This window comes from Anser brachyrhynchus (genome assembly GCF_964034855.1).
Source record: "Anser brachyrhynchus genome assembly, chromosome: 5".
In the NCBI taxonomy this organism is placed as follows: Eukaryota; Metazoa; Chordata; class Aves; order Anseriformes; family Anatidae; genus Anser; species Anser brachyrhynchus.
Genome location: NC_137699.1, coordinates 52015053 through 52038770, shown reverse-complemented (window position 1 = coordinate 52038770; position 23718 = coordinate 52015053). Strand labels below are relative to the sequence as shown.

Below are 23718 nucleotides of genomic sequence, written 5' to 3'. Positions count from 1 at the left end.
GTGGATCATGTTAACTAATAAGGTAACTCTCAGTTGCCCAAATTGCAACTTTCCCCGTACATTTCCTATAAACATTTTTCTTAGAAATTAGACTTCCTTCATTTTTCTTCCCATATACACACACACTTTTTTTTTCCCCCATTTGAAGGCTGTTCTAGAATCTAATTATTTTAATGGTTCAGAAACTTGTTCTCCCTTCCACTTTACATTTCCCCATTTGCTATTAAGCAAAAACTAGCTTCCCTCCTAGGCAGTTCTTTTCCTTCCACATTTCTTACTGGTAATTCACTCTAAATGCAAAAATATACAGGAAACATAACTGCATCAGAATCTTTTGCAATCAGTCCAAAAAGAAGTATAAATCTGAAACAGACCTCACTGAAAAATATCAAGACCCTAAAAGAGATAAACGTTTTGTAATTTTGACCACCAAACTATTGAGCATCAGTTTTGAAACTCCAGATGGTTTCTCAGCTTTCTCTTCATTTATGATTTATGTCAGAGCTACCTCAATCACTATTTTTCACTAATGAACTGTCGTTCAGATTTTTCTTTATAGTTTTGTGTTTGTTTTCATATAGGCAAGAGACTGTTTCCAGCTAATTATTTAATTTTTCTGGTAGCTGAAGTTACACCTCAGTAGTCTATTGAAATAAGAGAAGTCTGTTTCACTTTTCTTCACATGTTCTTAATGGACCATATCAGCAGACTTAATCATAAGAAAACTCCACAGTCATATTCAAAATAAAATCTTCCTTTGTGACTAAAACCTTGCCTGTGCTGCAGCATAAAATTATCATGACAGCATGCACCATTTTTCTGCCATAAATTCCTCTCTTTTTTTACTGATGTCCTAATATGTGATCTTGGGAACATCCCTTAACCTTTCTGAGCTATTTCCGTTTCAGATTGTTGGCCTGGTCAATTAACATACTCTCAAAGCATAGAAGGACTTCACCCTATATATATATATATATACACACATACATATATAATCAACATCTAGCGTAATAAGCCTTCAGTTTTTGTTAACACCTTTACCTTAAATTGCATCGTAAATAATAAAGTTTACTGACACTCATTACAAACTTGCCATCATCTGGTCTGATTAATAAGAGGCAACCTGACAATGTGAAAGGACCAAACTGTTTTTGTATTAAAGATTTATGATTCATTTTCAGGCCTAATAAAAGTATGTTATCATACACTTTTAATATTAAGTGTCCACTATTTACACACTGTAAAGATTTTAAACCAGTCAAACTCAAATATAATTTCTCTGAACACGGACCACTACATCTGGCAATGAATATATATATATATGAATACAGATAATTTGGACTTGGAAGTAGGGGACCACTACTACATAGCCTTGCAGATGTGAGAATAGGAAGTCTCTTCCTTCCATTATAACCCCACAATTTCAGATCTCTGTCATAACACAAACGTAAAAGAAGATCAATGGAATTAAAAAACAACAAATTTTGAACTGGTAACTGCAACTCTATGCCAGAAAATAATAACCCTCTTTCCCCTGAAAACAGGAGTTTGGCAGGATTAAAATAAGTTAATTATAAATGTACACGGATAGAAATATACTTAATATCAGATAAAATATTCACTATCCAATTAAAACAATCAGTATACTCCATCAGACTTCTGGATATGAATCAATTGGAAGGCCTTGTTTAAAGTGTAACGCTACTATGCCTCAGTAAACGTGAGCCAATTAGCAGATTATACACGTTGGCGGAGACAAAGACATGACTAGTTTAGCATGTCCTGAAGGCAAAGTTCAACTTAGGTTTCCTGTTCTCTAAACACACAATTTGTGTTGCTGTCTACACAAGGCCTAACAAATTTCGGATTCCACTACTGTACTGGATTTCCTTACAACCTCCACTGATGCAGCAGCTGTCAGTTAGAGAGAGGATATTGAACCAGCAAGATTTAGAAATACCCAGCCTGGCATGCAGGGTAGCAAATCTACAAGAGAGCTGCTTAGATGAAGTCCAGGATTCGAGCCAGTCCCATCCAGCATGACCAATTTTTTCCAAGAGAACTAACAGTGAGTGCTCAGTCACGAACAGCAAATCACTCTCTTCTTGTTACCAGCCAAATTTGGGATGTTCTTCTGAACCTTCATGGTTCTTCTGCAAAAACATTTCTATTTCCTAAGGTGCATCAGTCTTGGGGGGCCATCACTTAATGGATCAATTTTCTCCCTGAATCATATGGAAATATGTAGTGTCAAAATCACTTTTACTCAACAGTAACCATGGTTTAAGCCACACAGTAAAAGAAATTGTATATATTTTCACTTGCAAGCTTTTTCTGTGAATAAGATTTATTTTTAAAAGAAAGAGAGCGTGTATGAGTCAAAAGGTTCATTTACAAGGCTGTCATGGAGACAGCATTTTTAAATAACCACAGCTACATCAAATGATAATCATCAGACCAAATAAACTAAATGCCAAAATACTCTGAAACCTAAAAATAAGAGCCAGGTCTAAATTACTCTAATTTCTATGGCTTTACAACATTTCAAAAGGTAAGTCACGTTCTGAGTGTATACTCTTTGTTTTTCATTCTTGAAGAGCAGTGAAGTGGTTTGTGAATCAGGCTTTTAAGACATTTGGCTGTAGCAAAATTGTAATAAAAAATGCATAATATGTACTTAAGAAGGAAAGTAACACCTCTGCCATAAATTGGCTCTTTGAAATATTTAAATTAAAAAGACTAAAGCATACTATGCTTGAATAAAACAGAATTAAACAGCATGTAACTTAGATACATGGGTTTCCTCACAGGGATAAATTTAAAATTGGGATTGCTCAAGGAAAGGAAACTTTTTTCAAGACAATATCAACATTGTTAGCAGGATTTTCTCCAATTCAGATTTGCTTTTGTCATTGTCTGGGCAATCTTCCTTTCCATTGTAATTCATGGGAATTATCATTAACAATGAAAAAATTACTCATTTACTTACATTCTCTTTTGAATAGTGGAGGAATTTCACTGAAAAAAAAATAAAACAGCCTCCTTTAACGAACAGCAAAGTATATCTCCATAGCTTAATGCCTTGTTCTACTCTTCAAACACAAAACCTTGAAGTCCTTATACTTGGTTCCCACTCAGGCATAATTCCCACTCAAGTAAACTGGCATTTTGCCTGAATAAGATGAGTAACATGATAGGAATTCAGCCATGAGACTGTATCAGTTTATTGCAATATTTCCCCACAGACCACAAGCAAAACTGTACTCTAGATGACAGAAGAAGGCTGCCCAGCACATATGCAGCTACTGGAATTCTGCCAGTCGGGCAATATCCATTGTATTTCTTTAGCATGGAGAGAGAAACATACTGAGATAGGCAACCAAAGCAGAAGCCTAGGACAGAGTCAGTTCTGCAAACAAGGGCATGTTTCTTTCTAAATTCCATTTTAATGTATTTGGGGGAGGCTGCAGAGAAGAGACATACCCCAAGTTCACGCTACTGCATCTAACTTCCAGTTACCAATTAATTCCAACATTGAAATATGTTTCTGCTCTCCAAAGAGACAATATGTTCTTTTACATTTTTTTCTGCCTCATCTGGAGTTCAAATGGACTGTGGTTATGGATCAGGTTATAGTATAAATTATACATAAATGAATGCAAATTCAGAATGCCCAGAATGCACTATTCAGAAGCAGAAGGGATAATGCAAAAAATAGCTGAAAGTAAGTATAATCCCTCCCTTCTGCATGCGTGTGCCTCTCTTCTCTCTTAAGGAGTTTGTCTGTTCCATTCAGTGACTTTTATGTAGAACCCCTGCATGTTTTGTTTTGAATTCTTCTGTATTTGTCTCAGTTTAGCCTCTTGGAACCTGTGGTTATTAGTACATTACCAAGGAAAGTCCGGATCTAAAATGAGAACCACCTCGATGGGCTATAAATACAAACCAATTAACTTCAACAGTGGATTTATTACAAAATGCACCAACCCTCTTGTTACTTATTGACTAATACTTCAGAGGAAAAATGTGTATCAGTAAATATATATTTATTATTGCATTCATTCTGCTTAAGTGTATATATCACATATACAAACAGAATTATTAATAGCCTTCTCTTTTCATTCTCTGTATTTTCAGTGGATAATAAAAAAACACACTATTCATCCCATACATCTTTTTGTTGTTGTTGTTGTTCAGAGTCACTTCAGCATGTGTACGACTCTGAGAATCTCTTGAAAAAAAGGGCAATATTTATTAACTATCCAATTAAATGCATGTATTATATAGTTTCTGTTCATGACATGGTAGTAAAGAGTCTGTCAGCATTTCCCTTACAAATCCTGCTTTCAGAGGTTTATAATTACAATGTAAAATTGGCCTCTTCCACAATAAAGTTTCAACTTGAGGAAATAGGTATAAAGATCTACTTTCAGCAAGAACTGGGTTTGGCTGTCCAGTACACGGTAGTTAAACAATTTTCATTAGCGGAGAATGGAATTCAGAACGTATCACACTTTCTTTCCTTTACTTTTTTAAAGTGAGATGGCCAGATACTTATGCAGCTTGAATCTTCAAACCTCTGAACTCAGCACTTCTAACACCAGCTTGTACATGGATTTCATGGGAGCTGCATGACACAAGCAAAAATTATGTAGTCAAAAAACAAAATAACACCGTTCAAGCTATACAAGCTTGTTTCTCTTCCTAAACGCATCTTTAAAGAGGCTGCTAAGCAAAGGTTTTATGTTTTAAAATTGCAACTTATATAGTCACTACAAGCTCAATGATGACTAGGTAACTCTTCACAGAGCAGCAGGTACTCTCTTGGCTGAGCCAAGAGAGTTTGTTTTCACCTGTCTGCACTGCAAATGTATGTAGTCATTATTCCTCCACCTCAGTTTGGTCTCTTGCTACACCAAATCCTCCAGCTGAAATAGCAAGAGAAGTAAGCTGCTTGTGTAATAAGTGAAAATAAAGTCCGAATTGTCATGCTGGTCATTGGTTTCATGAGCATCCATAGCTGGGAATATCTCTAGTGTGTTTGTAGTGCCAGTTATTCAAATTATCCAGGCACAAATGTAGATCTAACTCCTGAGTCTTACTTTTTTCTTGTTGTTCAAGCAGACAATAGTCCAAGGAAAGAATTTAAACCTAGTTGTTATAAACTGCACTGTATAAGAATAAAAGAACACAGCTATACTGAGGGACCTGCACCTTGCAATAGATTTTTACATTGCAGATAAAAACTATGCAAAAGCCAGAATATATACTGACCTGCACAGGCACATATTCTTTCCAAATATTGGAAACTTATATTGACTCCTATTCCTCAAACAGCATGGTCCCAGAAAAACTTGTCTGAGCTTTCAGCTGTTAAACAATTACCTGTTAGGAAGGCTAGGAAGACTCTGGATTTTACTGGCAGCCTCAACTAAAAGTGGCCTTAGTGCATCAGAGCAGGGCAGTTTAAAAACAAAGCAAAATGTATTTGTGTGAGATGCAGTTCGGCTGCAGGACGTGACCTGAGAATGGGTTTCAGTGGACCTCTGAGAAGAATCACAATTCTACCATAAAATGTTTCTCTATCACCTTTTACTACCCCTTCCCTGCCTCTGTCCATAGTTTCTTCTTAGGAAATTTCTCAAGAAGAAAAAAAGTATCTTACTCAGGAAGGCCTGTGTCATACATCTCTCTCAGAATGTGAGCATAGCTACATATGCACATGGAAAGAGATGTTGGCCTTTAAAAACTAGAGCTGAGCAACCTCAGAACTTAAAGAGTATTTCAGCACAGCTGCCTTTCAGTCTCACCTCCTCTGTGTTTTTTTTCCATTCTGCTAAAGTAGTACACACAAAAAAACCTGCTGAGCCAGCACAGAGACTGATGAAATAAGAGCCTAGAAGTAAATCACTTCTGTACCATAGTCTAACCTAGATCACCTTAGAGGCACCACTTTAGCAACTTGAGGCTGTACTATAATCTGCTAAACCGTCATCGCACCACATACTCCAACATTTCCCTCACTGGGCTCTTTCTGTCTTTGGTACCATCTGGCTTGCAAAGACATCCTCAGAAGTCCTCATTCTATAAAGACTACTGTGGAGATACATTCCTCCCAAAGAAATGGAGATTTTAGGAGTTTATAGAGTCATTCCAGATGCTGTAACAGGACAGCGTAACCTCAGAATTTCGCCCTGAATGCCTTATCCTCTGTCTTGCACACCTGCGTGATTTAATATCAGCTCTCTAACTCTGGAGCTGCCTTTGTTTGACCCATGGCTGCTGGAATCAAATCACTAACTATTGCATCTCAGCTTATGTTAAAACAGCGCTAATTCCTAGCCTTCAGAATCCATACAAAAAGTTTAGAAATGGGAATTTCACCTTTTCCAAAAAGCAGAAGACAAATGAAAAGAGTTTCAAGAGTATAGTTTAGTCTAAGACTCTGAATTTTGAGTCAGAGTCTTGATTTTTGCCAATGCCTGGACTTGGCAACTCTATCTAGCCAGCTCTACAGGTATGGCTACACCACAACACAGCTGGAATAAACAGATGACCACTCCCTCAAATTTGCCAGCATAACCACATGTGTGGCTGTAGCTGCCCTCTAATTCATCTGATGTCAAAATGATGGGGAATAGGGCCTTTCAGGTGCAGCTGATTTTGACTAACATAGGTTAGTCAGTGGACTAGAGAAGTATTAAGTTCTGTTCTTGGAGCTACAGCAAACAGATGGAGGCGAGGCAGAGGCGCTGCTCTATTCAGCCAGCTCAGCTCTGTTCAGAACGAGATGCTAAAGACCACTAACTTCTTTTAAGACAAGACCCACTAGGAGAAGAAAAAGTGATTTCAATAATCGAACCAGGTAGCTTTGACATAGAAAACATTTTACATGACAAATTTTGTCATATCTTGAGACAAAGTTTTTAATTTTAGTAGTTATTTTTATTTTTAATTATTTATGTTATATTATAGCATCAGGAACTGCTGTTTCAATTACAAACCAACATCTTGAGAAGTATTTTTATGCTTTCAGCTATCATAAACAAAAAAGATCATTCTAGAAGATCTAAATATCGCTCACAATTTTTTTTCCAGGCACTTATTACAGTTAATATTACTTCAACATTAAAGATAGATTCCACCATGGGATTCTATGTTGTGACTTTAAAAAGAAATTTGAATGGATGTATGTGAGCTAACCTGATCTTATAAATGTAAATATAAAGAAAAAAAATTTCATCCAAAGTTTCAAATTATTGCCCTTCAGCACAGATCCACGCAGCAAGAATGAGCATACCTAAGAGTCACTTATAAATCTGAATTTTTCAGTGTACCTGGCTCCTTCAACATTCTTATTATTGTGTGACTAACATGTCCAGCTCAGATTTCAAGCACTTGACCAATGGTCCAGAACAGCTTTTCTGTCATTTATGGAATTTCGCACCAGCATTATTATGGTCAGAATCTCAGTTTTGTACTACAAAAATAAACATCATCACTTTGGAACTTGAAGACTAGGAAGGACAGGGGGTGGAAAAAAAAAAACAGTAAACAGTGACTACAAGTTAAAAATGCATTAAAAATATTGCTTTGAAAAAGTATAACTGTGTAAGTAGAGTAAATTGATTGACTGTATTAACTTCTTTACTACTAAAAGATGTTTTCACTGTGGAGCTTTATACAGAGTAGAAGCAGGCTGGCCCACAGCTGCTCATCCAGCAGTCTGGAAAACATGTTTTCCATGGAGTTTGCCACCTTGAACCACTTTATTCCTAAAAATCCAAAAGATTTGTTATATCGGGGCTTTCAAAACATTTTTTTGCCAGAAGTGTTAATGTGTGTCATTAAAGCTGCCAAGCTGCACATAGCATACAGAGACTCTCAATGGAGTTTATAGAAACTGACACAAGAATGTTAAAGAAAACAGAGCACATATACGGAGAGTGACAGCTGATTATTTATTTTTACATATTTTTGAAGTATCAATAAATCCATCTGAAACTTCATGGGCTTGAGATGTTATAAGAGCAGCAAACCACAAATTATAATTTAGTTGTATTTGCCTTCTACATACAAAGAGTTTCCTCCCAGCCCCCAAATAAATGTAAACAGAATATATGTCCGAAACGAACATTTAATAATCAAACAAATTTTAGCTTCCTGGAAGGCCTAGAATGGTGTTATCAAAAGAAAATTACGAAGTAATACCCACCTCACCAAACATTCAGAACTATTTAAGCCCCATGTCTAGCTTAACAGTTCATCGGGATAATTAAAAGAATAATGTGTTTGATCCACCACAGAGTTTATGCACCTGCAATTTGTTGCTGAGCATGCAAATCCTGCCTCAGTCCTGCCTTTATGCCTGTGAAACACAAAATGTCAAGTTCAGAGAGTACCTATAGCCACAATTAGATGTGAGGCTAGTTGTAAAATCTTTCAAAATTTTAATCATTTTATTTGAACTATTCCTTATTTGTCATCTACTTCACATGGAGAAATATTCAGGGCAGGGACTTTCTTTGGTCACTGCTGCATCTTATGGTACCACTGTGGAAACTCACCTGCATTTGGTCAAGTGCTAAGCCTTTAACAGAACTGCATTTTGTACTTGCTCAGCAAGGAACTATGTAGAGTTCTGCAGCTCCCCGAACGGAATGCCTTGACCACAGAACCTCTACAGACTATTTCAGCCCTGGGGTCAAGCTAGTCTTCACAAGTGATTGCAAGCACCAGCTACGAGCCCAAAGTATACTAATGGGGATCTATGTCTGCCTATTTTGCCTTAACCAAGATCCTTGGAATCCAGGCCAATTACCTCTGAGGATGGGGTGAAAACATGCCCAAGGTCACAACCACTAGTGCAGGGGAAGAGAAAAGGCTGCTGCTGAGAGCAGCCCTTCCTCACCATTCTCTCCCCTCTAGCAGTAACAAGTGTGACTGTCCTGAGTTCTCCTCCCAGCTCTGCCTCTTACTCCACCTGACACAAGGAAAAAAAAAAAAAAAACAGAAAAAAACAGCTGGGTTTTATCTTTATTACTTTAAATTTTGCCTACAAAATTAAGAAGCCTTGAAGCAGCTCCAAACACAAAGCTGGCTCCAGTCTGTCCCTCCCTGCCATGTTCTCAATAGACAATGGTATGCCTTGCAGCCTGCAGAACAACTCAAAGACAGTTGAGTCAAATACAGTTTGAGCAAAAGCTGAACCTATTGCAACAACAAGAAGAAGAATCTATGAAATAACCCAGCATTAGATAAAAACTAAGACTGGAGGCTGCAAAGGGGGGAGAAGACAATAAGGAATAGGTTCAAATAAGATGTAGGGTCTTTTCTTGAGATATTTTGAAGCCATTCCTCACCTCCATAATAACTCGTGCTTGGAATGCCAAGGGAAACAGGGAGTTGATTTCTGCTAACAGGACATTATGGCATCTCAGCCCAAAACTGAAATGAAAAATCTCTCTGCTCATCTGCTGCTTAAAGTCACCAGAGACCTTTCCAATCACCTTAGCATCCCTCAGTGCAGAGAGTTCTCAGTTTTCAAATCCCAAAATTTCTCCAATCTGCGTGGCTCAATGCCCATCTTAAACTGAGATCCAGAAGTAGATGCACCCTGCAGAAATCTTCTAGTAAGCTAGAACTAGCATGTTAGCTGGGCAATGTAGGGATATATTTTGTGATAATCTTTTACCCACTGTCTAAGCAGATAATACAGGTCTCCAGGCTCCCCAACATAGTGTCATCTCAGAGCACAAAATTCCATACAAAAATAAATATATTGAAAAGAAAATCTGTATTAATTAGTGACAAGCTAGAATGAAAAGATTTCCTCTTCATTAAAAAAGTTGCTATATATTACATCTCCTTAGAGCTTGGCATTTAAATATAGTTTTCTTTGTTTCCAATAACATCTCAGCCACAATTACTTAATAAATTATAAAACACGATGTAGTTTTTATGTAAATGCATTTTTGTGTTCAAGCACAGGATTAATGTTTGTGTATGCAAATGAAAAAAGGATATGTTCAAAGAGGTCGTGGTTCAAATCACTGCAAACTTTAAAATGCTTTACTGTGTTAATGGCCGAATATGACACTGTTCTCTTTCTCTTTTCCCCCCATAACAATTAATAACTTGTTTTAAATGTACCTGTTGCTAATACCTAATTTCTGTTTAGCACAGCTTCATGGAAAATATGGTCATGTGTCAGTGTATAGTTCCTGCTTGATGTTGCATATAATTCTTATAATATTCTGAATGGCATGTGCTAATTATTTAGCACAATAGCTCATCTTATGGAGCTGTAAGGCTGTAAAAGAAGGGTGGTAATTACTTAGGATGGAATGTCTTTTTTTTTTTTGTAAAAAACAAAGTGTGGGAGGCAAAAATTAAATTAAAAAATAATAATAAAATAAAATCTAGATAAAAAGATTGACTAACAGCCTAGGAGCACCAGAAGGGTTAACATTTTGAAGTTTTTATTATCTGTAAGTCAAGATCTGAAGCTTCTAATGCAGATAGTACAGCACATAGAAATGTGCAGCGGTTACTATGTGGCCAGATTCTGTTCTTCCGTGACTTCCCACATGGCTGACAGTAAGTTCTTAACCTACCTCTCTCTTAAAACTTAATTATAAGAGCTCACCTATACACTTTATGCAGAGGAGACATGTCTCTGACATGCTTACAGCAGTTTCAAAAATCCACACAAAGAGAAAGCAGCTCAAACTGACACAGAAGTGAAGAAATCACACAAATGAAAGCAACCAAGCAGTCAGGTTCATGGTGTATATATACACTTCTATTGCATTAGACCTAGATTTAAAAACATATATATATATATACACTGTATATGGAGTAAATTGAAACAATCTAAAACAAAAATATATATATATATCAATTCTTATGTTTTAGAATACGTCGTCTCAGGTTCCTGAGTGTCATAACTGCTGTAGGCTAAAACAAAAGAAGGAAATACTCAAAACCTCATTTAGACAAAGATGAGATCATGACTAAACTGGAGATTGAGACAAATTGGATGGAATATGTACAATTTATGGGTTCAGTTCTGCCCGTGACTATTGGTCCTACTGCTTTAGTCACAAGATCTTGTCAGAAAGGTCACAGAAAGAGGTTGGACATGCGAGCAGAATCAAGCAGATCAATGAAATATACATGGGATACAAAAATAGACACTAAACAGAACAGCACAAGGAGACTTTCTCAACCCACTGAGAGGAAAGACTCAGGTTATATTTTGAAAACTCATTAATTGTGTGGAGAAAATAATGAATAAAATCACATGAATACTCATTTAAATCTAGATGTAAACACTCTGCAGACTCTTCTCATAGTACTCCTAGAATCAAGATTTATTAGCTTGAATGTTCAGGGACAGTGAATCTTCAGTTTTTATATATTCACCTAGATACAATTTAAAAGCTTCACTTTCCAAAATCCTTGCACTGGGAAGCTGATTGAAAGGCTTCTACTTATCCTGCTAAAGTACAAACAAGGCCACGAAAATTGCGTCACCAGTCAAAACTAAGCTATATATTTTACATTTTTTTGTGTATTAGGGATTAGTTGCAAGCTTAAGGTTAAAAGAAAAGAGGTGTGGACTGCTCAGAAAAAGTTGCTTTCATGAATTTCTAAGAGCGGAATAAATGCTGAGAAAATTGCAGTTTGCTTGTGAATATTTGTGTTAAGAAACCGGTGAAATCTACTGAATAGATTATTCTCCAGGTTGTCATCTAAGCGCTGTAATTACATTTTAAATATCAATACAGTCCACAGAGAGGTCAGAAAGTCAATATTTAAATTGAAAAGGATAAACGAATATTACCTTAAACTGCTCTGTATCATCTTTGAGGTAGGATTCAAGACAGAATGTTTCAACTTAAGCTGAAATTTTACAGAACACTTGTGAATAGCTGATACAGAGTTCACGACTAACTCTGTGCTGAACATACATCTGCAGTGGGCTTCCTGCTCCCACTGATGATGTGAACAGTAAAATTGCCACTGACTTCTAACAGAACCAAATCAAATACTATAATTACATACTTTGTGCTATCTGTACTGTACTGTATTATTATCTATAATTGATTATTCAACTCAGTAACCATTGTTCTTTACAATGCTTTTGACACGTTGCAGAAGAAGTGCTGTATAAAACAAAGTTGATGAGCACAGACGTTTCGGACATTGCACCACACATAAGGATGAAGGTGGTGCAAACCAGCCTAATTCCTCTTACACAAAGCACATCCAGCAAAAGCGCAGAGCAGCAAGTTACCCGACCAGGAGGCGCAGCTCGGGGTTCTGAGATCCCCCCTCCGGCTGCAGTTACAGTCGTTTCTTCTGTCAGGCACAAGCCCACGGAGACCAGGACTGCCTGGCTGCAGCTGTGTGCCTCCTCCTGCCTCCCCTCTTGGTGCAACGCCCCCTGCTCACATAGCGGACTGGACCAGCTAACAGATCTGTGTCAAAAGCAAGGCTTTTCTTTTCCCGGGCTAGTTTTCGGTTTGGGCCCTCAGCTCTTAAAACATACAAGCAGGAGATTTTCAGGCTCTCCTCTAAAAAGGCATCTTTAAATAACCGCTTGGAAAACACTCGGATTGTATTCTCAAGAGAAGAAACCACTGTGGCCTATCCCCTCAGATTCCTATATATCAACCTGTTTTGTTAAGTACAGAAAATTGTTTTTGTATTTCCCTTTTTTATATGCCAGTAAGATAAATAAGGGTTGGGTTTTTAAGCCATCTAAAGTAGTAGGCTTAGTTGCAAGTAGCCTTAGTATTTCCAAGAATGCCAAAGTAATGTCTACATTATTTTCAGATTAAGAAAAGAACACTGAGAAAAAAATTATTGTTGGAGTGTAACAAGTTTCCTAATCACAAAAATATTTATTTTTGTGTCTTCAGAACACATACTACTGCTTCCCATAATTAACAAATGAGATTAAATGTTAACCAGTTTAAATCTGTCAAAATATTTTAATAAGGGGGGCAGATGTTCTGTTTTGTTAAGTATCACTATTTACTTTATGAGGTAATAATAACCTTACCTTTCCTCTGCAATAGTTAATAGTAAATGGTTAGAGCTTGCCAAAGAGCAAATAAATCATTACACTAAATACAGGTTGTCAGGCTAGTTTGGTACCTTGTACACTCCATTTTGCTTAGATAAATGGCTTAGAATGGGACTTACTGTCTGTGCTATTTTCTGGAAAGATTCTGGCTTTCCTATTGTGTGTAGTTTCCTATGAGATGTTTAAAAAGGTACTATATCAACATGTAGATTTTACACTGACAGGCTTACTTGTTTGGGTTGACTTCATAAATGTAAAAATGTGAAACAAGCTGCAGACCTCCCAGGAATGTCATTTCAGAGAGTACTATTTGTAGAAAGACCATGACTTTTGTAAATAAATAAATACACCAGTGCAAAACTTGAGCAAGTTGAGTAGTATAAAATCAAGGCTCTGAAACATTCCGTAGAGCTCTCTTTGATTTAACCATATTAATACCCCTCACATTCACTCTTCATCAAATTTGCAAGTGTTCAATTCCAATAAAATAAGTAGCCAGATTTTAAAGCTATTGCTGAGCACAGTAAATGCACATTAAATGTCAAGCTTTTCTGAAGAGCTGAGATGTTTTCAGTGCTAAGCACAAGTGGATCCAGCCAAAATGAGACCCTCACTCCTGAGAAGGCTCCTCTCAGGCTATTACACAACTCAAGCCCAGTAAAATCCACCTTGCAAACCTGTCAACTAACAGCGTATTTGTTCTTATGATGACATAGATAATGGCCGCTTTTTGCACAGATATACTTGAAATTTTGTACAAAAATGTATTTGCACAGAAGTCTATTTATTTATTCATGGTTCACTATTTCATCTTTCCCTGCTTTCAAAGTCCTGCCATCAAATCACAGAAAGTGAATAATTTGTAAAGTTACTAACAGCTAATAATGGTTGAAGGAAAGAGAACACAAGTTCCATAGGCTGGTATTTGTATAACACTTAGGAACAGCAACTCTGGTCATGGAAAGAAGGATGAGGTTGTGAGTGATCTGTGAACAAGGAAAAGGTCCAATAAATTGGCTCACTTATTCACACTGAATAATTCAAGCAGCTTGACTCAACACTCGACATACTCCTTACTCCCTTTAAAGGATTAAAATATTCATGGTTTCTTCTGTCAAATGCCATTATCTCGCTGTAACATCAGGAGCAATGGTTATCTTCTGAAGGGCTGTAGGAGACTTGGATGTGGGTCATCAGCTCCAGCTGAGGAAGCCGCCTAGCAAACCTGCTTCTACCAGCAATCGCAGACTCGTATCTGCGTATCCCACATCGTACTAGTCCTAGGGAAGGCAAGTTGAAATGCTATTGCCATCTTTATTGCTCCTGTTCGAGTGCCATGTAAGCACTTTTGTGCTGCCTGAGAGTACTGTGTAGTAAAAGCTCAGAAAGAAGGATGTCTCCTCTCTGTCAGAGTTGTAACAAGGTCACCTTAGACATTATCTTCACCTCGATAAAACAAGAAATTCCTTTCACCAGAACAGAGAGAATGAAACTCCCTTTGCCCTTTCCGCAGCCAGACACACAAAGCCAAATGGGAGCAAATGAAAACAAGGAAGGTGGATGCTGAGACTTAAGTATTTTATGTCAGAGAAAAGCACTACAATGTGTTATACAGAAGCCACCAACTTCCTTAAAGCAGTCATTAGCATCTCTCCTCAAAATAAAAATGCAGGGGACAAAAAGCTACTATTCAGCACATTCCCGGGCATCAGCCCCCAAAGATACTTTTATTTAACTATTTCAACATTCCAGTCTGTTTCAATTCACTGTTTGCAAGATACATTGACTTTACAAATTCTTAAAGAATTCTCTGTGTATTTGGTAAATTCCTCTTTAAGACAATCCAACCTGTTCAGTTTTTCAGATTTTTTTTCCGCTTTCTTTTAAAGACATCTTAATTAGTCTAATCCTGACTGGTCTCTTTCCAATGTTCCTGTTGGCACAGTAGGATTTCAATTAACATTCTGCTTTAGCACTGCAAATGCCCTTGCTCAGATTTTTTTTTTAAATGTGCTATTTTGGATGCCATCTCTCTTCTCTTTTCTTCCTCAAAAATTGTTCAGCTTCTAAAAGGTTTTGGAAGCAGAGGTTCTGCCAATTTGTGCTTTCTGAGCTTATCAAGAGATAGCGCATCATTATTTTTTTTTTCCATTTGCGGGTTACATTCCTTGTCTGCTCTGACCACATCACTCATCCCCCTTTCAATCCCTTATGGTTTCACAACAGCAAGTTCATGCTTCTTGTCCTCAGCTTCAAGGCTCTTCAAAACTCCACCCTTCCTTATTTGTCTGTTCTTGTCTCTAATTGCATTTCTCCTTTTCACACACATACATACACATGCATACGCACTTTCTTCTAATCCACCAACAATAACAATCTTCTCTGCTGTTTGTCAGCAGCTCCACCCTGCCCCTCACACATGGAGTGCTCTCCCTGAACTGAGCTGTCAGGCGATTGTCCTTGTACTTTGAAATCTATCCGTAAAAATCCACCTCTGCGGCAACATCTAAAAGAAATCAGCTAATTAATGACGGTTATGTTGAGGGGCAGATGGAATAGCTGACATTTACTTCACAACAATAAAAAAACTTTTGTGTATCTTAATCTACACTAGACTGCGCTTCCAAAAGGACAGCAATATGGATGGAGCAGTGACTAGATCCTGCAGGCTGTGCACATCATCCCCTACTCTTCACCTGGTTTGCATGTTTAAACTATGAACTCCACAGGATAGCATCTGTGAATATGTCTTCCCTTCATACCATGTAGTAACTGATAACCTTTAAGTGAAATAGGAGAGAATAGTCAGAGCAGCATGGAGCTCCTAGCATGCAGCTAATTTATTCAGAACGTATCCTGTATCATGCACTACATGCCCACAGTAATTAACACGCTGACAAAATTATCTTACTTAAATTATCTTGGAAGTGCGTAGCATAAACATAAATAACAATACTGAGTTGAGTATCTTGCTACTACGACAATATCAAATACTGAAAACACAACATAACCGGACTTACACTTAACCTGCAAAAAGCCAACTGTTCAAACACATGTGGGCTTGACTTCAGAGACACTGCCACCCAAAAGCATCCACTTTTGTCTACTCTATTTGTAGTTGCTCACAGGAAAAAAAATCTTGCTGTGAATTGAAATCTCTAAGTTTAGGATCCAGTTCTGACATCTGTAAAATTCTGCTACTTTGATAGCCCACCTATTAGGCTAGAAAGCAGAGCCACATCTGTTGCTAACCTCTCCTTTGCATTGCTCTTGGCTACAGAAATTGGCACACCTTAACCACATGAACCCAATAAACAAATCAAACCTTTCTGTGCTTACTCATCCTCTGTGGAAAACTAGTTTTAAGTTCTTGGTACATCAGTTTTCAATAGCTAATAAGTGTAAAATATCTACTAGTCGACAAATTTGTTGCAAAGCTTAAATGATTAGAGAAAGGCAAATGAAGAACAGTGGTAGAACAGGACTGCTGCCACAATAAACTGCTTCAAACTGGAACAGTTAATCCAGATAGTAATCTGCAGCAGGTGAATGAAAGTTTTCATCTATTCCAAAAGATGTGGCTAAATAGAAAGTGACTCCGAAGAAAAGATTTGTTTTCACTCCTTTTATAGTGACAGAAAAACACTTATGTTATATTACACTTATATTTATAAAACATTGCTCACTTTATAGACATTCTCCTGCTTCCAAAACCCACAAGGAAACTTAAAAACACACACACAAAAAAAGAAGAAAAAAAAAGTTCTACTCCTTACAACATTCTTATCTGAAAACAACCCAGATCATCCCCACCCCACCAGCACTGACCCACTACTATGAACTTTTGAATTTCTGAGATATCAGGAGAGACCAGGTGCAACTATGCAAAGACATAACATCACCTTAGGAGCCCAAATGATCTTTCTAATTCATTTCCACACAATGTGACCCTATCATAACCATTCATAGGTGAACAGTTCATGGCTGTACCTGGAGTTTCCATTCCCAAGTAGGCTCAGTGAGAACCAACGCACAGCCCAGCAGTCACCTACTGTGTAACACCTTCTCACAGGTCCTAATACTAAGGAGCCTCACCCAATGGGTTCTGGGACGAAAGGGAGCACTGCAAAGAAGACACCCAAGCAAGCCTGCTGGGGTGGAGGAGGAAGCTAATTGAAAAAGAGCATGTTCAGATCAAGTGAATGTAATTCGGACTAAAAAGCTTAGATTATGCAATATGTCAAAGTCACTATCAATTTAGTACCAGGATCCTGTAATATTGTGTTATTAGTTCTACCTATCAGGGAAATGTAAATGTCTTATTATTTCAGCTTCAGAAAACAACATATGAAATGAGGTGTTTACCCACTTTATATAATAAGCAGGCAAACCTATACATGCTTTTTTCTTCATTTCTTTTTTTTTTTTTTTCTTAATTAAAGTGATGGTTCTAGCACGTAGTGGAGGAACATGTAGCTGGTAACGGTAAGGAAAAGAAGTGTGTGGGATCTTCTTTTGAGTACAATTCTTCAGTACATTAAATGAGATGAACAAAAGAGAAATTAAACATAATACTGTGCCATGGTACTGTGACATAAGTGTCAACTTAGAATTTCAAATACAATTATAAGAGTCTTCTAATAATTATATAGGTGGCAAACGAGGCTTTAGGGCAAACATATGTGGCAAAAAATGACTAATGGCATTCTACAGAAAATCAGCTAAGCCTGACCCCTCCTATGCATCATATTGTGGTAAGGTCAACCTGGTGGAAAGGTTAAGAGCAGTTAATGTTAAACACTGACCCATCCCTCCCCAGTCTTTTCCATATTCATAAGAAATTATCATCCATATTCATGCAACAAGATAAGTACCTTCAACATACAGAGATTTAAAAAAAAAAAAAATATTTTACTTCTTTACAATCTTATTCAGTGCCATGACACTAATTCCCAGAGCATGGATCAGACATAAATTAGGGCATCTGTAAACCTGGGCAGGATGGGTGAGCAGAAACCACTGAGCAGCCTCTGGATGATCTTAAATATTGAAAATATGTGTTCTGTAATCCTGAAATTGCAACAACTCACAGAAAACAATTTTGGTACATGGGTAGAGCACTTATATATGATGCATGATGCATATATATAAATATGATGCATGCAAGTGTCTGCCTTACAGATCCAGCTGCATGCCTGTAAATACATGGGTACCTAGAACCTGAACTTCTAGGCCTCACAGGTAAGCTGCATGAGAGGCCCAAGGCTGATATATGAAATCTTAGGCCAGTACCCTCCAAACACAATATAAACAAAAGGTACATACACCCCCTTGCCAATATAAGACTGGAACTACTGATTCTTTTTTAGGAGAAAACTATCTAACAAATTCATAGTGTAGTATGTTCCTCCTCCTTTTGTGTTTTCAGTACTTTTGGGGCACAGCACTGAATGCACTTGGAAAGGAACCCAACTCAGACCAGGGAAACACCTGGCCCTTTTGCAGAATTGTATTGGGTTTACATGGCAAGGTTTTGGTATCAGGGGGACTGCAGGGGTGGCCTCTGTGACAAAAGCCCAGAAGCTGCCCCATGTCAGATGACAGCCAGCTCCAGCAGGCTCCAAAAGGGACGTGCTGCTGGCCAGAGCTGAGCCAATAAGCAGCACTGGTTGGACCTCTGTTAGAGCAGATGTAAGAAAGGAAAAAAACCCTGCTGCGCAACAGCAGCTGTGAGAGTGAAGAGTGAGAAGCAGCTCTGCAGACCCCAAGGTCAGTGCAGAAGGAGGGCAGGAGGTGCTCCAGACACAGAGCACAAGTTCCCCTGCAGCCTGTGGAGAGGCCCCTGGTGGAGCAGGCTGTCCCCCTGCAGCCCATGGGTCCCACATGGAGCAGATCTCCACGCTGCAGCCCGTGGAGGAGCCCCTGGGGGAGCAGGTGGATGTGGCCTGGAGGAGGCTGCGGCCCATGGAGAGCCCCCGCAGGAGCTGCAGCCTGTGGAGAGGAGCCCACGCAGCAGCAGGGGGCCTGGGGGGAGCTGCCGCCCGTGGGGGACCCGTGCTGGAGCAGTTTGCTCCTGGGGGATAGACCCCGTGGTACGGAGCCATGTGGGAGCAGTCCTTGAAGAGTTGCTTCCTGTGGGCAGCCCCCGCAGGCTCAGTTCAGGAAGGACGGCATCCCATGGGAGGGACCCCACGTGGAGCAGGGGCAGAGAGTGACCATGATGGAGTGGTGGAGATGAAGCGTTAGGGACTGACTGCAGCCCTCATTCCCTGTTCCCCTGTGCCACTCGGGGAGGAGATGGGGTGGGGGGTTAGTTTGTTTTGAGTTTCTCACTGCTCTAGCTTGTTAGTAATAGGTAATAAATTACATTAATCTCCATATGCTGAGTCTGTTTTGCCTGTGACTATAATTGTTGAGTGATCTTCCTGTCCTTATCTCAACCCTTGAGCCCTTTCCATCATATTTTCTCCTCCTTTCCCTTTGGAGAGAGGGAGTAAGAGAGTTGTTGTGGTGGAACTCAGCTGCCCACTATACGAATTTACTTTGTTTTGCCTTTCCTATCAAATAAATTTCCAAATATGAGCTCCCCCTCAGTTTCTCCTTTCTGCCTACATTTCTCTCTTAAAAATAAAATAATAAATAAAATAAAATAATTAAAATAATAAAATAAATAAAATTAAATATAAAATTAAATAAAATAAATTTTAAAAATTAAATTAAATTAAATTAAATTAAATAAATAAAAATGCATTTCAGTAAGAAAAATGTCTCCAGTTTTCTTGCCACCCCAACTCATCATTACTAGCATAATGGTGCCCACCATTATGGGCACAAATATCCAAATATGGGAGGCTAAGTGGCTAAACTAACAGCTTTCTCCTGACATTTTTGGGTATAGACTATTACAGCACTTTGCAAGGATCAATATACTCTATGGCATTTTAAAATGCAAATTGTGTCTTCCAGAGTTTACTCAGAGATAGGTGACTGCGGTGGGACTTTGCTGAGGTGAAGCTCGCACATAGCACACGGGGGACTACCTCAACTTCAAGTGATAAAAAAATAAAAAGCTACCAATAAAGCAAAGCAAGGCAGCCATGCCACAAATCCCTTCTGCAAACAGACCACCAGAAAATGATCTGTCAAAAAACATAGCGTCAGGCCTCATGTCTACCACTGTGAAGAGGGAATAGGTGACAGAAGGCAGGATCCTGGCAGGAAAAGGTCATGGAGGCCTGACAGGCTGCCCGCACCATGACATGGTGGCCAGGAACACCCAGGCCATGAGGGAGAAACCACAGGCAGTGGCAGAGGCCCACTCCACAACATGTGGCTGGCACCAGCCAGCCCGTTCCCACCAGATTGCCATCACCCTGAGGAGGGGCCCAGCCTCTTGCCCAGGCAACTGCTCTGGACAGCAACAAGACACTGCCAAAAAAAAAGTTTACTCTTACTCTTTTTTTTTTTCTTTTTTTTTTTTTTTTTGAGTGCGGGGGAAGGAGGCTGGTTTGGTTTAGTTTGTTTGTTTGTTTGTTTTGTAGAGTGGGAGGAATTTTTCCCCTCAAACCCTTGACGAGCCCTGTGGGGTTTCCAAGCAGTTTGTGGGCGTTGGGGCCATGCCACCCACCTCACACCGTAATGCAGCAGACACCGAGCCAGGGTGCACGTTCCGACTTCCCTCCTGCACAGGAGCCAGCCCCAGGCTCGCAGGCAGCAGGAAGGTGCAGGCTGATGGCAACGCTGATAGGGGCAGAGGGCCCGCTGCCTTCGCAGCGCAGCCCTGGCACTGCCGCCCACACCCGGTACCTTGTGGCTTTGAGGAGGCAGCCGTGGCCATGGCGAGGTCTCATGGGAGATTATGGGGAGAGGGTGGCTGGGTGCTCTGTACCTGGCAGTGAGAAGCCTGTAAATTGTCTCTGGAGATTAAAAGGTTTCTTTGAAATCTCCTCTCTTGTTTGTAATATACGACTAGGCTGTAGGGTGTCCTCTAATTCCCACACTGGTGTTACAATAATACTGTGCTAGCCTTCACCACAGTCATAGCCTTTCCTTTTCTTACCTTACACTCCTTTCTCTTTTGAAGGATAGGGCGTTTTTTCCCCTTTTACATTTACTTCAAAGAAAGTGAAACTGTGTCTGTATTAATCGACTTCTCTTCCTAAGGTGCTTAAACGATCCCATGGTCTCCCTCCAAAACTGTAATGTGTGAGCATCTTGCTGTCTTTAATGCATTTCGTCCTTACAACAGCCCTCTGAAGCAAGGAAGTTGTCTCATTTCTCTGGACACGAACAGAGAGTGAGGGAGGAAGAGGAGGAGGTCTCTGAGGCCAAGGGGCAGCAGAGCCCAGGTCTCCCAGGCCCAAGGCACACACTCATACTGGGCAGCCCCTCATCCTGGCTGTACATGCTCTGTGAAGGTAACACAGGTCATCAGCCCCTCACAGCAAAAGAGTTTCTTCCCAGATTCACACTAGGGTGCTTTGCTGAAGTGAACGTAACTCCCAGTACACTGCAGAGACCAGGCTGCATGTGAATAAGGCAATGGCAGCCAAAACTCAACAAACAAACAAGGTCCAAAAGAGTTCTGAAGCTCCTAAATTCACATTATGACTTTTACGCTTTTCTGATCTAAATTCCTTAAAAGGTGAAACAGAGAAAGATCTATTATAGTACAGTGCATCTTCTAAACCAGCACTTTATTTTGCATGAGCTCCTGAGGAGTTTCAGAAAAAGCATTAAGAAAGTTTACAAATATGTAAGTAAACTTTATTTCCTTCCCTTGAGAAACTTTTTTGTCACTAACTGCTGCAAAGGGAGTATATTACTGATGAAATCAACTGTCCCAGTTGTTCTGATTTAGCAGCCATGAAAAAAAATCCTATTTCAAAATTGCTATATGAAGGAAATTATTGGTCTTTTAAAACTTCATAGATTTTTTTGGATGGGGAAGAAGGCAGAAGTTAAATGTTGGTAAAAAATGATTTCTAAATAATTTGATTTCACCATTGATTCTATACCAAGATTTTTCAGCATGTTTATTAGCACTAAAGCTGAACTGTAACTGCAGAACTGGAACACTGCAGAATTAGCTGATGATACTGCAACTAATAAAAACTCTAGAAGAAAATAACTTGAAAATAAATGTAGCTTTTGAAGTTTAGTGACCATTCTTAATCAAATACTTATTTGATAAAATACTGCCCAGAGATTAGACAGCAAAAATAAAGTAAGAACAGTTTTGAAGGCACACCATAATGAAAACAGATTGCCCAGAATGATAATTTATAGCATTTTCTATATGGCAGTGTGGTGATATCTAAGACAGTTTGGGCAATGGTATATAATGTTATACCATAGAACCCTATGGAGACTACCTATGGAGATTAATTTACACCACCAACACCTCCTTTTGTTTTAGCAGGACTTAATCAGCCTAGGCAAAGCACCATGCTGTCCCAGTTTGCTCCTGCTTAGCTCCAATGTGGATGTATCCTCAATATCAGATTTGTGATTGCTTCTAAAGGTCACTACATATTGATAAAACAGAAATATACTTTACATGCACAATTTTTATCCCTTTCTCACCTGAATAGAGTGTTTGACCCTTATTTTCCTGATTCTATGCACCTTGTGGCCTCCTCTTTAGAGTGATTTCATATAACATAGACGTCATTGAACAGTCGGTTTGCTTGTGTAGTTGTGGTGGTTTTACCTGGCAGGGCAGCTGAGCTCCACCAGAACTGCTCCCTCTCACTCCCCCTCCTCAAAGGGAAAAAGAGAGAAAATAGGATGGAAAGGGCTCGAGGGTCGACATACGGGCAGGAGATCACTCAACAATTATCATCACAGGCAAAACAGACTCAACATAGGGAGATTAATATAATTTATTACCTATCTAGTGGACTAGAATAGTGAGAAACTAAAAGCAAACTAGAAGCACCTTGCCCTCCTCCCCCATCCACCCTCTTGTACATCCTCCCCAAGTGGCACAGGGGAACAGGGAATAGGGGCTGCGGTCAGTCCCTAACGCTTCATCTCTGCCACTCCTTCACGGTCGCTCTCTGCCCCTGCTCCACGTGGGGTCCCTCCCACGGGATGCCATCCTTCCCGAACTGATCCTGCGGGGGCTTCCCAGAGGCAGCAGCTCTTCAAGAACTGCTCCCACACGGCTCCGTACCACGGGGTCTATCCCCCAGGAGCAAACTGCTCCAGCACGGGTCCCCCACGGGCGGCAGCTCCCCCCAGACCCCTGCTCCTGTGTGGGCTCCTCTCCACAGGCTGCAGCTCCTGCGGGGGCTCTCCATGGGCCGCAGCCTCCTCCAGGCCACATCCACCTGCTCCACCGGGGGCTCCTCCACGGGCTGCAGCATGGAGATCTGCTCCATGTGGGACCCATGGGCTGCAGAGGGACAGCCTGCTCCACCAGGGGCCTCTCCACAGGCTGCAGGGGAACTTGTGCTCTGTGTCTGGAGCACCTCCTGCCCTCCTGCTGCTCTGACCTTGGGGTCTGCAGAGCTGCTTCTCACTCTTCACTCTCGCAGCTGCTGTTGCGCAGCAGGGTTTTTTTCCTTTCTTACATCTGCTCTAACAGAGGTCCAACCAGTGCTGCTTATTGGCTCAGC

At 39.7% G+C, this 23718-nt stretch overlaps 1 protein-coding gene across 1 annotated transcript in view; it reads right to left on the bottom strand.

Moving 5' to 3' along the window:
* LOC308195981 (uncharacterized protein) overlaps positions 1-23718 on the bottom strand; it is a 140150-nt gene that overhangs the window by 97959 nt on the left and 18473 nt on the right. The window lies entirely within an intron of this gene.